The sequence below is a fragment of the Acomys russatus genome, chromosome 31 (genome assembly GCF_903995435.1).
Source record: "Acomys russatus chromosome 31, mAcoRus1.1, whole genome shotgun sequence".
Taxonomy (NCBI): Eukaryota; Metazoa; Chordata; class Mammalia; order Rodentia; family Muridae; genus Acomys; species Acomys russatus.
Genome location: NC_067167.1, coordinates 21,970,016 through 21,983,853, shown reverse-complemented (window position 1 = coordinate 21,983,853; position 13,838 = coordinate 21,970,016). Strand labels below are relative to the sequence as shown.

General features: G+C 44.0%; 1 non-coding gene across 1 annotated transcript; it reads right to left on the bottom strand.

Moving 5' to 3' along the window:
- Positions 1-6,242: 6,242 nt before the first annotated feature.
- LOC127183830 (small nucleolar RNA SNORA51) lies at positions 6,243-6,355 on the bottom strand. The gene has a single exon (XR_007830079.1). It is a non-coding gene; the product is annotated as a small nucleolar RNA SNORA51 (small nucleolar RNA).
- Positions 6,356-13,838: the final 7,483 nt, after the last annotated feature.

Genomic DNA, 13,838 nt, shown 5'->3' with positions numbered 1-13,838 from the left:
GGTGTAGAGAGGAAAGAGAGAAAGAAGAGGGGTAAGAGAAAGGAGCCACAGGGATGGTTTGTCCTTTCATATGGCCCTGGGCAGGGCCATGTCCCTGAAGAATCTATTTTCAATAAAAATAATTAAATAAAGTTTAATTGGAAGACAATCTGAAGCACTGTCCATCTGAAATTGGGCTTCGCACATTTCTACAACGTCAGAGATGTGCGTCCTGGTACCATCCTGAAGTCACCAGCATTGGGGACCCGCAGGCCAAGCTCCATGTGGCAGCATGCCTTTGTTCTCTAGCACCTGAATCCAGATGACGTCACTATGGTGACTTCACTTTGACACTCAGATGAAAGGAAGTATGGTATGAGTAAGTCAATGGCAGAGGCGAGACCCCACCCTCCTCTAAAGTTAAGTTTCTAGGAAGAGAAAGGCTAAAGGGATACAGGGGAAGGGAGGGGGTAATTCCAAAGGCAGCTCACAGTATATAAACCAGCAAGTGATGTGTTACTTCTCTGCAAGATCTGCCTGGAGGCCCTCAAGGTGACTCTACAAACAGCTCAGCCACTCCCAGCAGCGCCCATATTCTCAGAGCCACTCCTTGCTCCGGTTTGTGTCCAACACACCATCCTGGCTGTCTTTAATGCCAGCCTTCTGCAGTGAGCTCACATCCTCCCTCCCTCCTTCTTCCTCTCCCTCTGACTGACTCACAGTGCCCAAAGCTTTAAGATGTAAAAAACTTGTCGGGTCAGCTAGACTGGAATTACCAACTACGGATGGGCCAGCCTTCTGTGAAAGCGAATCTCACTTTCATTGTTTGTTCAAGGCTCTGAGGTTACTTAGCCTGGTCATAAAAAGCCCCAGCCCTAGTCCCAACTCATTTTTCCAGCACCAGAAACAAAAGAGTTCTATGTCTTTAAAAGGTAAAGACAACATGCCCTGAGTAAGTCCAGTGTCCCCTGGCATTTCATTATCTTAAGAAAGACATCATCTGTGTACATTAAAAGTAGGTAGCCAGGTCATAGCTTCTCCCCAGATACTGTTTTTTTAATATAGATTTTTTTTCCTTGCCTATGCCTCAAGTGGTGTTAAGGAATCCAAATGTGGAAAGGTCAGAGCTATCGGTAGAAGGAAGTTAATATAGGGTGGAATTCCACGGGTAGTGCCCCTTCCTACCGTGTAAACCTTTTTGCTGTTCTTTTGTGCTGTTTAGTTTTATATTATATTGTTTTATTTGAGATGGGATTTTGCTACATAGCCCAGGCTGGCCTCGTGTTTACTATGCAGCCCAAGCTATCCTCAAGTAATGGCAATCTTCCCACTTCAACCTTTCAATCTAGGGGATTATAAGCATCTATTACTTGCTATAAAACTTGTGTATTTCAAATTCATCAACAAATACTTGTGGGGGTTATCATAAATTCTACAATAAAAAAAAAAAAACTAAGCAAACATCGAGAAGGTAATGTCCACACCAGAAAACCATTTGCCACATTCCACAGCTTTCAGAATTTTATGTACCTGTATTTCTAATCTTTTTTTTTTTTTCAAAAACATATTTATCCTAGGTATCAGGACAAATAAGCGCATGCTGCTAGAGGTTTCTATTTAAAATCAAGTTGGCATTTTATTATCTAAGTCTCCCAGTCCACAGGTTAATAAATCAAGCAATTTTTAACCAAGACTCAGGTCAAGCTTACTCTGTTCCTGGCCCAGTAACACATACATTTGATGCCTTGACACTTAATAGGGCTTCCCCCTCTCCCATTTTACTTGTTTATGATTCTTTTCCAAAGACATGAAAACATAATAACTTTTTGTTATTTGTTCAAGGAACTATAGAAAAGTAACTGGGGGTGGGCAAGACAACCCATGAGTTCAAGGCCAGTTTAGCCTATGTACACAGTTATGGTAAAACCTGGACCACATAAGAAGACCAGATCAAAAAAGAAAAAAGAAGGAATGAAAGAAAGAGAGAGAGAGAGAAGAGGAGGAGGAATAGGAAATAGAGATAAACTACTGGCCCCCGGATGTGAACCCACTGTAAACACCAGTCGATAGAATGAGATGTAATCAAATAAATTAGACACAGCTATATTGTCCAGCATCGTTGACCTCACTGGCCTGAACACTCTGGATGGCTCTGAGTGGTCTTTTCTGGAAAGTCATTATGCATGAAGACATTAGCTTTCAGCTGCGTTCAATGAGCCCTCAAGCTTCTCAGCCGTATGAACTCAACCTTTCAGACAACTGTTTCTCCACAAACAATCCCAGCACTTGATCAAAGTAAAGGAATAAAAAAAGAAAACACAATCCTATAGCTGGCTCTGTTAGTATTTTGGTAAGCTCTTGGAAAAAAAAAAATCAAACCCACAAATTAGAGTTGAAAGTGTCCTGGCAACGCTCAATCCAGGGGAAACCCAGAAGAACCCACGGTTCTGCAGCACTCCTCAACCCCCTACATGGCCAGCTGGCTGAAAGTTGGGCCTTGCACTCTTAAGAAAGAAGAGGCAGATTGGGTTCTTCAGTGATGCTTAGGTCCCATTTAATTCTCTACCACAGGCCTGCCTCAGATGGTTCACTTATGCCAGTTTTCCGTTGACAATGAGAGATGTTCATGTACTAAGGGACGATGAACCCAGCTAAACAATGAAAGGAGCCCAGAAGTTAGACCCAGACCTCTCTGAGCCCAGAACCCACACAGTCTTATACAGCTTTGTCTTTCAGACGCGTTGTGGGCCGGGGGTGCTCATGACAGATCTCTGAGAACCACAAATGTCAAAATGCGGGGGTGTAAGCGACCATGAGTGCTCAGCTCCAAATGGGACACCTATAACACGCCTACAGCTGAGGCTCAGGGAAATTCACAGGGGGAAAAAAAAAGTCCAAAAGAATGCAAGGAGACCCAAAGTATTGCTGCCCCCTTTTAATATGGTCTTCCAGATATGACTGGGGCATGCGTAACTTCTTAAGACAGTGGCTTCCTGTACATAATTGACACGCCAACATAGAAAGGGGAAAAGGCTTACAAGGCCCCACTCATAAGTGAAGAGCTACAGTCAGGTCAGCCATTGGCTGCTGAGGCAGGAAGAACCAGCTTTCTTCAGAGATGAGCCATCTGATAGACTGCCCAATTCTAAATGATCAGCCCTAAATCCATGTATATATGCGAAACACTAATAATAATTTGAATCAGTAGAAGAGATCATAAATTGGAAAGGGGAATTGGGAAGAGGACATGGGACTGGTTGGAGGGAGAGAAGGAAAGGTGGAAATAACTGTGCACAGTGTATTCATGTATGATATTCTTTTTTTAAATATATTTTATTAATTTATTCATATTACATGTCAATTGTTATCCCAGCCCTTGTATCCTCCCATTCCTCCCTCCCTCCCATTTTCCCCTTACTCCCTTCCCCTATGGCTTCTTAAGTAATAATTTTTTCTGTTTGTTTCTGTTATTGTTTTGTTTGCCTATTTGTTTGTTTATAAATGAAAGGAGAAAGGAAAGGATATGATTGCTCCTAGGTACAGAGGAGGAGAAAGTATGCTGTAGAGAAAAGGAAGCGCGTAGGACAGTCGAAGGCAGAGACATCTGGGAGAGTCCAGAGTGGACATGACCCTGAGCCCTGTGAGGGGAAGACAAAAAGGAAAGCCACCAACCAAAACGGGCAACTTGGGCCAAGAGACTGTCCAGGAGAGTAAAGCAAAGGCCAAAAACCAAGGAAACCAAAAATGGATGAATTATATAAGGAAGGGCAGCTGGAGGAAGACAATCGCAGCCCCTGGGCTGGAGAAGTTTTCGGTAGGAGCCAGAATTTGCCAATCCTACTCTCTAACAAGTGGGGACTGAGGGATGCCAAGAGAACCCGGAAGGGCCCCTTTGACAGGTCAAACAGGCATCTTAGCTGTTTGTCCCAAGCTTGAGACCTAAGGGTTTGGTTTGGTTTCCCTCTCTCTCCTCTCACTTCTGAGACAAAGTCTTACTATATAGCCCAGTCTGACCACAGACTTGCTGCAAAACCCAGGCTGGCCTAGAATTAGAAGTGCTTTCCTACCACGTTTTGAAATGCTGGGATTGCAGATACCCAGCACCAGGCCCGGCTGGCTGATTTTCAGATCCTGTGATTCCTTTCAGAAGAGAATTTCTACAGCCATTGCTTAGTGTTTTATTCGAGGTCACAGAACATGCCTTAAAAAGAAATCCTAGAAAACCAATTTCCAATTTGTCTTAGGCCCTTCAGCTCTCAATTCTCCATTTTAGAGGAAAGTAGCTACTCACAGCCATTCTTGTCTGCCTCTGGCACTGATTTTCTTATCTGGAGAGTGGGAACAGCTCCTGGGACAGTAATTCACACTAACTGACATGTTGTAAATGAAGCCTGGCTCTGAAGGAAGTGACGGGGACATGGAAACCAGCCCGTGATTGCTCCCAACTTTGCTGGGCTCGCTCCATTCCACACACAGCTGGCCTAAGCATAAAGCACTCTCCTCAATTTAGTATAAAATCCATTTGAAAGACTCTTTCATGTCTTATCACCATCTAGTTGGGTAGCTATATGGGCTTTTAATTTCCTGTTCCAAAATTTTACACCATCCAAAAATTAAATCAAAATGTTTCTTCAGAATCTCCTCTCTCTCTCTCTCTCTCTCTCTCTCTCTCTCTCTCTCTCTCTCTCTCTCTCTCTCTCTCTCTCTCTCTCCATCTCATGAAGCTAGCAGCTTGCAACCATTCCCCAATGTGGTCAAAACAAGAAAGGAAATGAATCTAACCACTATTTATATTTAGCACCCCAACAGGAGCTGTGTTTTCTAAGTTGACTGAAAGGGCTGCAGTCTTGGTGAGCATAGCCAGCTGCTCTCAGATTTCCCCATGAGAGGGTTTTTTTGTTTTTTTTTTTTTTTTCATGTGATTGCCTGTCCTTTGAAGAGAAAGAAGATCCTCCTCCCCTGGGAAATGTTAACTTAAATTGTTATATGTGGTGATAATTAACACAGGAATACTACACAACACTAACAAAGAACAGACTTGTGGTATACGTGGTAACAATGGGGAATCTCAGCTGTTGTGCTAAACACGAAGACTGATTGACTCATACATAGAACTCTAAGCTGATCCTCACGATGTGAGTGCTAAATGAGGTAGTGACCGGAAGGGACCAAGGAAGCTTACACACATGTGATGTGCACACGAGTGTGCATGCTCTTGTGCACGCACACGCAGATACACAAACACACATGCACACACATGCATATTTGTGCACACATACACATACACATGCTTACACACACAGACGCACAAACACATTTGCACACAGATGCACACACACATGCACTCACACACACACACAACTCATGCACACATACACATACATGGATGCACAAGCACACGTGTGCACACACATGCACACTCATGCACATGCACATACACACACAGATGCACAAATACACACACATGCACACATTTAAACAAACATGTGCACACACATGTATTTATAGGGGATGTATATTTAAGGTAATGTCCTTAATATCTTAAATAATGTCTTTATTTATACTTCAATAAACCATTTTTTTCACTCTGATAGAAGGGTGAAATGATTCACATTGTTGCTAACTCCATTTTCTGTAGTACTTTCAATGTTTTTTTCATTTTTGTAAATATCTATTGTCGTTATCATTTTTATTATTTATGTATATGGGATGTGTTTGTGTGCAGGTTCCCACAAAGCCCAGAAAGGAATGTCAGAGTCCCTGGAGCTGGAGCCACAGGTGTTTGTGAGCAGCCTGATGGGGGTGCTGGGAACTGAACCCAGGTCCTCTGGATGAGAGCAGTACATGCTCTTAGCCACTGAGCCATCTCTCCTGATCTTGTTTTGTCTTTTTATAGACAGGCTTTCACTATGTAGCCCTGGCTGTTCTGGAACTTAATCATGTAGACCAGGCTGGCCTCAAACTCACAGAGACCTGCCTACCTCTGCCTCCACAGTGCTGAGATTAACTACACCTGGCTCAACAGTACTTTTTAAAATGAAACCTAAAACCTACAGGTCCGTACTTGTTATAAAATCCAAACAGCTCTGGAAAGCAAAAGCGAAAGCTGCCCACCTGATCTGACATTGTTTTAACTACCTCCCCCAACATCCTACCTCATGAAAGAATCAGGTGTCTGACTGCTAACCTTTTGGTTGCAGCATATTGTTATAACTCATAATGACGTCACCAAATATATGGTACATGTACTTTCTTTTTCTTTTCCATGTCTCCCTATTCACAATACAGGCCAGGCACAATGGCCTAGGCTGAGGGGAAAACAGGGTAGGGGAGGGTTATTCTGCCTCCTCATGGCCTGGGTAAGCACTAGGAGCCAGTACCTGTACTTCCTTACGGTGCCACCAAATATACAAATGTACCTGTGCCTTATAACCTTTGTAAGAATCCAAAAATGGACTAAATTTCAAAATGCGTGTAGCTCTAATCATTTTGGGTAAAGATGCTGTCAAGTTTAATTTACTGGAAGGTGCATCGGACAATAAACACATGGTTTCGCTGGCATTATTGCTAAACTTAAGTAAACTGTGAGGGCTTTGTTTTTTGTTTTTTGGTTTGTTTGTTTGTTTGTTTGTTTTTTATTGAGAAGCTAATAAGAAGCTGATTCACAGAGCATACCGGGAGCATAGCACAAGAAAGACTAAAGCTGATGAAATCTCTTCCACACATTGTAAATGAAGTCCACATGCCCAAGGCAGAAAGCCCACTAGCCACCAGAGACAAGGGATGACAAATGTAGCTTCTTTGGGATCTGCCCAGCACTCAGCGAAACTTGGGGTTTTCTTTTTTTTTTTGTTTTTTGTTTTTTTTTTTGTTTTTGTTTTTGTTTTTTGAGACAGGATTTTTCTGTAGTTTGGGCTGTCCTGGAACGCTATGTAGACCGGGCTAGCCTTGAACTCACTGAGATCTGCCTCCCAAGTTCTGGGATTACAGGTGTGCAGCAACACCATCCCCCTCTGCCTCTCAGCATAACTTTTGCACGTTACCCTCAACAAGGTTTCTCTGGAATGAAATGACCCTCTGACAACCTTGTCCCCTTAACTTGTTACCCCTATTGCTGTAGAGGAAAAATGAACAATTTTAAAAATAAAGTTTACAATCTGTGAGAAGTCACAGGTAGGGGTTTTCCATCTGTTGGTAAGAAAAAGAGGAGGAAAAAGTACAGTACGTCTTGGTTTTCCTTTTAACATCAGGGTCTGTACCTCTTCAAAACTCTCAGAAACTCAACCTGATCCTTAATCCCTGCTGGGTATCCTGTCCACTCAAAGAAAAAAATCTTACAAACATGTCACTGGCCATAGATCCTTCCAGCCTCCCTCTCTTTCTGGCAAGGATTCAGGAGGTGGATGGGAGAATGTGCCTGAGTGTGTGTGATGTGTGTGGGAGTACACCTGTGTGTGTGAGAGATGTGTGTGCAAACGTGCCTGTGTGTGTGCATGCACCACAACTTCTAAACTACCGTTTTGTATTTTCTCAAGAAAATACAAAATGCTTATATTTTCCTCAAGAAAAAAAAAAGCACTGTTGCCTGCTTTCCATCCCAGAAGCCCTGAAAGTGTCTACTCTGTGCTTCTGCACCACGCTTGGGTGATCATAAATCAGCCGTCTGTGGATGAGGTACTCAGACCCCTTTGAAACTCCCCCCATCTTCCCCAGCAGCGGCAGCCTTTTATTAATGGCTCAGGAGTCTTTCACGCCTCCTTTTAAAGCCAATGCATTTGAAGCAATAAAGCAGGGAACAGTTTATAGGCAGGAAATATTAAAATATTTAATTGCTTTTTTTTCTTGGCACAAGGTGGACAGCCTCAAGCTTTCTATAACACATGAAAATAAATAAATAAATAAGGACACCTGCCCAAGCTTGAACTGACATGAAGCAGGGACTTGCCAAATTAAATTCATCTGTGACTAAACCTCTGCTTCTAAATCCACATCCACCCATTTCTTTCTTTTTTTTTTTTTTAATGAGTTCTAACCATTTCCCTCCAATTACTTTTCATTTTCTTCTTCCTTCCCCTCATCCAGGCTACAAAAACAAACAAGCAAACACAACTAAATTGATACCATCGTGATGAAAATGATTCTTTAAGCTGCCCCAAAGAGAGATGGGCCGCAACTTGAATCTGAAATCATCCCCACTGTCCGTTCCTATGGGTAATAAGCCCATCAAAGCCTTCTCAGGAAAAAAAATTGCTAAATGCTGTAAATGCCAATGGACTCACTGAATCTTTTGAGTGGTGTAAGCAGCGCAGGAGGACGCCCTTTCACCCTTTGATTTCCTCACAGCTGTCAGTTGCAAGTAGAAGGAGCTTAGACGTATCCCTTGGCTTTTCCAGTCTTCAGTTTTCATCTCGAACCTAAAGATAATGTATGGTGTCTCTCATGTGAGTTAATTATGGGCACTCAAAAAAAAAAAAAAAAGACACCATTGCCAAGTGTTTGTGGTGGTCTTTGTTCCTCTGTGAGCCCCCCTCCTCCCCCCACCCCCAGCTAGCTGTCCTTTTTTATTATGATTCAAGTCCCAAAGCGTTATCTTGCTGAAATGTGCGTTTTGTGTGTGTGTGTGTGTGTGTGTGTGTGTGTGTGTGTGTGTGTGTGTGTGTATGTGCTCACACGCATGTGTGTGTATGGGCAGGTGTACCTGGAGGCTGGCAGTCAATGTTTAGTCATCTCCATGTTATATGATAAGACAGAGTCTTTCACTAAACCTGATTCCAGTTGATGAACCTGCCTGGCCAGCAAGCTCTGGGGATCCTCCATGCTCACCTCCCCAGCACTGAGACTGCAGCCATGTCCTGTTCCATTCAGCTTCTTATATGAGTGCTAGAGATGAAATTGGGCTCCTCAAGATCATGTGGCAAGCTGTGTGTGTACTGACTGAACTGTCTCCCCAGTCCTCTTGCATTGTGTGTCTTTTATTTTTATTGTTCTGAAGAATGAATTTCCTCTGGTTGAAGCACAGCTTCTCAGTCAGGAATCGGGCATGCCACAAACACGTGGCTGGACTCTCCTCTTGTGATCTCACAAAGCACAAACCGAGAGTCACCGGGCCAAGTTCCAGGAGAGGACTTTGAGCAGTATCTGGCTCTGTATTCCCATGGTTGTCACAAGAGGCCATGTCTTTGTGGGTAGGCTAGAGGCCTCTGTTTATTGCTTCCTGTCACCAGCAAAAATTCCTCTCAGCCCTTAGAGGGTGCACTCAGACTCTTTCTACCTCAGCCCCTCTGTGTACAACTTCAAATGGGGAGACTTGCCTTCCCAATGTTTCCCTCAGGCTTAAATTTTCTCTGACTTCTCTACTCAGTGAGAAGAAGGTCTGGTTTTTTTGGCATAGTCATGTGTATGGTCTTGTTAGATCAGCCCAGACCATCTCCTTATCAACTTGGCTAGTAGGCCTCAGCCACCTGCAAATGTCTCCTGCTACATTGCAAGCGACCTCAGAATGACACCAGAGGGCCAAGGTCATGATGGCCGTTTTAGAATTCTGACAGTAATGGAGGTTGGGAAGAGAAAGGGCTTCAAGGCAGAACCAGGAAAGAAGAGAACCACACAGCAACTTCTCTTCCTCGTCTCTATTTTTGTGTCCTCCAGTCCAACCCTCCTTGAGTTTTTTTCTCTAAATAACTATAAGCAGGCTCCCCACAGCCTAAAACCTTTCTCATAGAGTACAAAGCTGCAACCCCGATTTCACCTCTATGTTTTTATTCAAGCTGCACTGTCCAGCTGGACACTGCGCTCGGTACCCTTCTGTCTAGGGACCTCCTACTCATCCTTTAATTGTTCTCAAGCGTCACCTCATTTGCTCACTCCTTCATCCAATAAGCAACCATTCATTGAATTCCCACTTTAGGCTGGAGACCAGGCAAAACAGGCTCACGGAGCCTCTGCCTTCGCGTCAGAGAATAGACGCCATCACAAGCGTATAGGCAAGTAAGTACTTGGTGGCGGCCCATGATGTGGGCAATGCCTGAAGGAGGGCTGGAGGGTCTGTATGAGGCACAGAGCCAAGGCGAAAAGTTTTCTGGGAAAAACTGGTATCCAAGTTGCTATGGTCTGCATGTAGATATTCACTCTTCCACAGGTTCATGGGCTAAAAGCTGGGTCCCCAACACAGCTGGTAGATTTCGAAAGACGGAGTGAGAGGAGACAAAGGCATTGGAGGAGTCTTCTCCAAAAGAAATACATGAGGTTTTCACAAGACTCTGGCTAGCCATTGTGAAAGCTGTGAGAACGGGTGGGTATAATATGAGGCGGCCACCTGCACTTCATTCTTTCTGCACTGGGCCAATTCTTTCTATCTCTCCATTGTGCTGGAATACAACCAACAACCAGCTTCAAGGGCACCAGTGCTGCTTGTATTTCTCAGCCACTGGTACTATGAATTATCAAATAAACGACTTCCCTTTATAAAGTAACCTTAGTTATTTTGTTAAAAACAAACAAAACCACAAAGTAGACTAAGATGTGACGGACGGATCTGGGCCCAGGGGTCCTGCTCAAACTATGGCACCAGCCAAGGACAATACGTGCAATAAACTTCAAACCCCTACCCAGATCTGGCCAATGGACAGGACGTTCTCCACAGTTGAGTGGCAAGTGGGATCTGACTTTCACACGAACTCTGGTGCCCCATATTTGACCATGTCCCCTGGATGGGGAGGCCTGATGGCACTCAGAGGAAGGATAGCAGGCTACCAAGAAGAGACTTGATACCCTATGAGCATATACAGGGGGAGGAGGTCCCCGTCAGTCACAGTCATAGGGGAGGGGAGTAAGGGGAAAATGGGAGAGAGGGAGGAATGGGAGGATACAAGGGATGGGATAACAATTGAGAAGTAATATGAATAAATTAATAAAATGTATTTAGTAAAAAGATACAAGTTAAGAACCAAAGCTTAAGCGGAGCTAACAACATGAGTAAGTGAAAGAGGAGGGAACAGTTCCCACCACATAACAGTGTACAAATAGAGCCTGGCATCATGGCACCAGCTCATAGTTCCTAGCACTGGAGAGGCAGTGCTCAAGGCCAGCCTACCCTACAGACCAAGGCTAGGCCAGCCAGGGCTTACACAGTGAAACTCAGACTCAGCAAGCCTTTAGCAAACAAGAGAAGTATGCAAATGAGATGGCATGACATGTGTTTAAAAGAACATTGTTCCTTTGAGAAACTCAAAATATCTCAGTTTACAACATAGTGCCCTGGCAGCAACAGAAGCACTTTCCCTTGGGCAAAGAGGAGACACTAAAACTCTAAAATTACATAAACTTCTGTCGGGTGATAGAAATAGTTTCTTTTGCTGCCCTGCAGATAACTGGGGTGGGGACGGGGATTGAATAAAGGAAGAAAAAACAGAGGAGCTGTTCAGATGAGAGCAACTGGTTTTAGGTAGAAGCAACGGAGAGTGGGAGAAAGAGTCAGGCTGGAGACAAGATGCTAGGAACCGGAACTTGTGAATCAGATAATGGAGATGAGGGAGGGCGATGCACATGCTTCTGGCTTGGGCAACAGGGTGGCTCCCGGTGCCTGTCACTGACACTGAGAACATGGGCAGGGAGTGGTTTGTGGAGGAAGATAATTGTTGCAATGGTTTCTAGGATAGCCAGTAATTTAGCAAGACTATTTCAAGCCCACCTGTATGATTCAACTACATTAAGTAAGAAAAGAAGAGCACTTGCCCGGTAGGAGGGCAAGACGGGATAGGATAGTACAGACACGACATCGGTCACTTCCTCCCTTAATTATTGACCTCAGTTCCTAGAGTGGAAGAGTCATCCCCTGGAATTTCTTACTCAGTGAGGAGGATGGAGAGTGACCACTGAGTTCTTCTAGACACGCGCTTGGCTCGCTGCCTCCCTCGTCCATGCAGGTCTCCACTTCAGTATCATCTGCTTACAAGGAATACACTCATTATTCTTTATAAGGAACAAAACCTTCCACCCGTATCCCAGCATTCCCTTGCTTGCTTACTTGATTTTCCTCGACAGAACCTCTTAGCCATTAAGAGAGAAAGAGAGACAGAGACTTAATTTGTCATCTGCTTTAGAAGACGTTGCACAAATGTAAGGACTTTGGTCCCTGCTCAGTCTCCATGTCTAACATAGTATTTACCACATAGTGAGAATCAGCAATTATTTACTGAATAGATGGAAAGAATACAGTCAAATGATTGGAAGATCCATCTCAGATGAGAAAATTGTGTAGGTATCACCAGGTTAGAAATTGTATGGGAATCATAACAGGTAAGTTTCCTCAGGAAGAGGAAAGAGATCCCTGAGAAATCCCAAGATTTGCCAATCTTTACATTGTGAGCACTAGAGGAATTTATACCCAGAAAGAACCATCTCCTAAGGAAAAGGAAAGAAGGGTCGAGAAATCAAAGCAGGAGATAGATCATCAAGAAGTCACCTACAGTGAGTGCAACTGAGAAGGCAAGAAGTAAGAAAAGGGCCTCAGGCTGGGGAGACAGCTCAGCTGGTCAAGTGCTTGTGTGAGTGTGAGGACCCTGGTTCAATCCCAGACACCCACATAAAAAGCCAGCACAATGCTATATACTTTTAGACCCAGCTTTGGGAAAGCAGTGACGGAAGACTCCCTTAGGCTTGTTGGCCAGCCACTTTGCCTAATTGATGAGGCTCAGGTCACAGTGAGAAAAATCTGCTCCCCAAAACCAAGGTGGAGCTGGGGATAATGGCTCAGAAGGCACAAGGCCTTGATTTGCAAGCATAAGGACCCAAGTTCAAATCCCCACACTGACATAAAAAGCTAAAAATAGCTGCATATGCCAATAACCCATTGGGTTACATTGGTAGAGGAAGAAACAGGTTGTTGCAGATAATTTGGTGGCCATCCAACCTAGCAAAAATGCTGAGTTTCCTGGTTCACTGAGAGACTCTATCTCAAGGTGATAAGGTAAGAAGTAATACAGAGAGACAACCAATGTCCTGCTCTGGCCTCTGCATACACATACACATGTAAGTGAACAGAGAGAGAGAGAAAGAAAGAGGGAGGGAGGGAGGGAGGGAGAGAGAGAGAGAGGTTGACGGCTATGGGGAGGGGGGGGGGCGGCAGCAAGATCAAGATGTGGGCCAGATTTCAGTGGGATCAAGAGTCAAGCAGTAAAGGATGAGGGAAGAAAAAGAAAAGATAAATGAGGGACAGTTACTGGAAAGACCCCCCGGCTAAGAGAAATCATTTATCTTAAGATGGTGGAGGCTTGCACATGTTTAAAGGTTGGTGGAAAAGACACAGTAGACAGGAAGTGGTTTCAGCTTAGAGAAGTCACAAAGATAATCAATACCGGGAGATCTCTAAAGGACAGGAAGGGAGGTTTCCTTCTTCCGGAAGCCTCCTGTGACCTCCGCAGCCCACATCTCCATCCTTCCAACAACAGCCTGTATCTGGTGCGAGCAAGCACAGGCCTATTCTTGTGGTTACACAGAGGAAGTGTGACCTTGTTTATGCTGTGGCTTTGCCACCAGGTTTGAGCTCTATAAGGGAAGGAACAACTTAAGATTTGTTTTTTGCATCCCCACGAAATAGCACAGAATTCAGTACATTTAAAAAAAAACTTTAAATAAATATTTTTATAAAATAATGCATGAGATAGTGAGCATTTGAGTGTGTGGGGAGGTGGATACAGGGACACGTGGACTCAGCAAACAGCTAGTGAAGGCTAAGGACCAAGAAAACAGATGAAGTCTGTGAACAAGTGAATCTGGGGGCAAAGAACAGTGAGACTGTTGGAGGACAAACTAAAGGCAAAGTTCAGCCAAATGGAGCATCGCGAAGCAGCACTTTATGA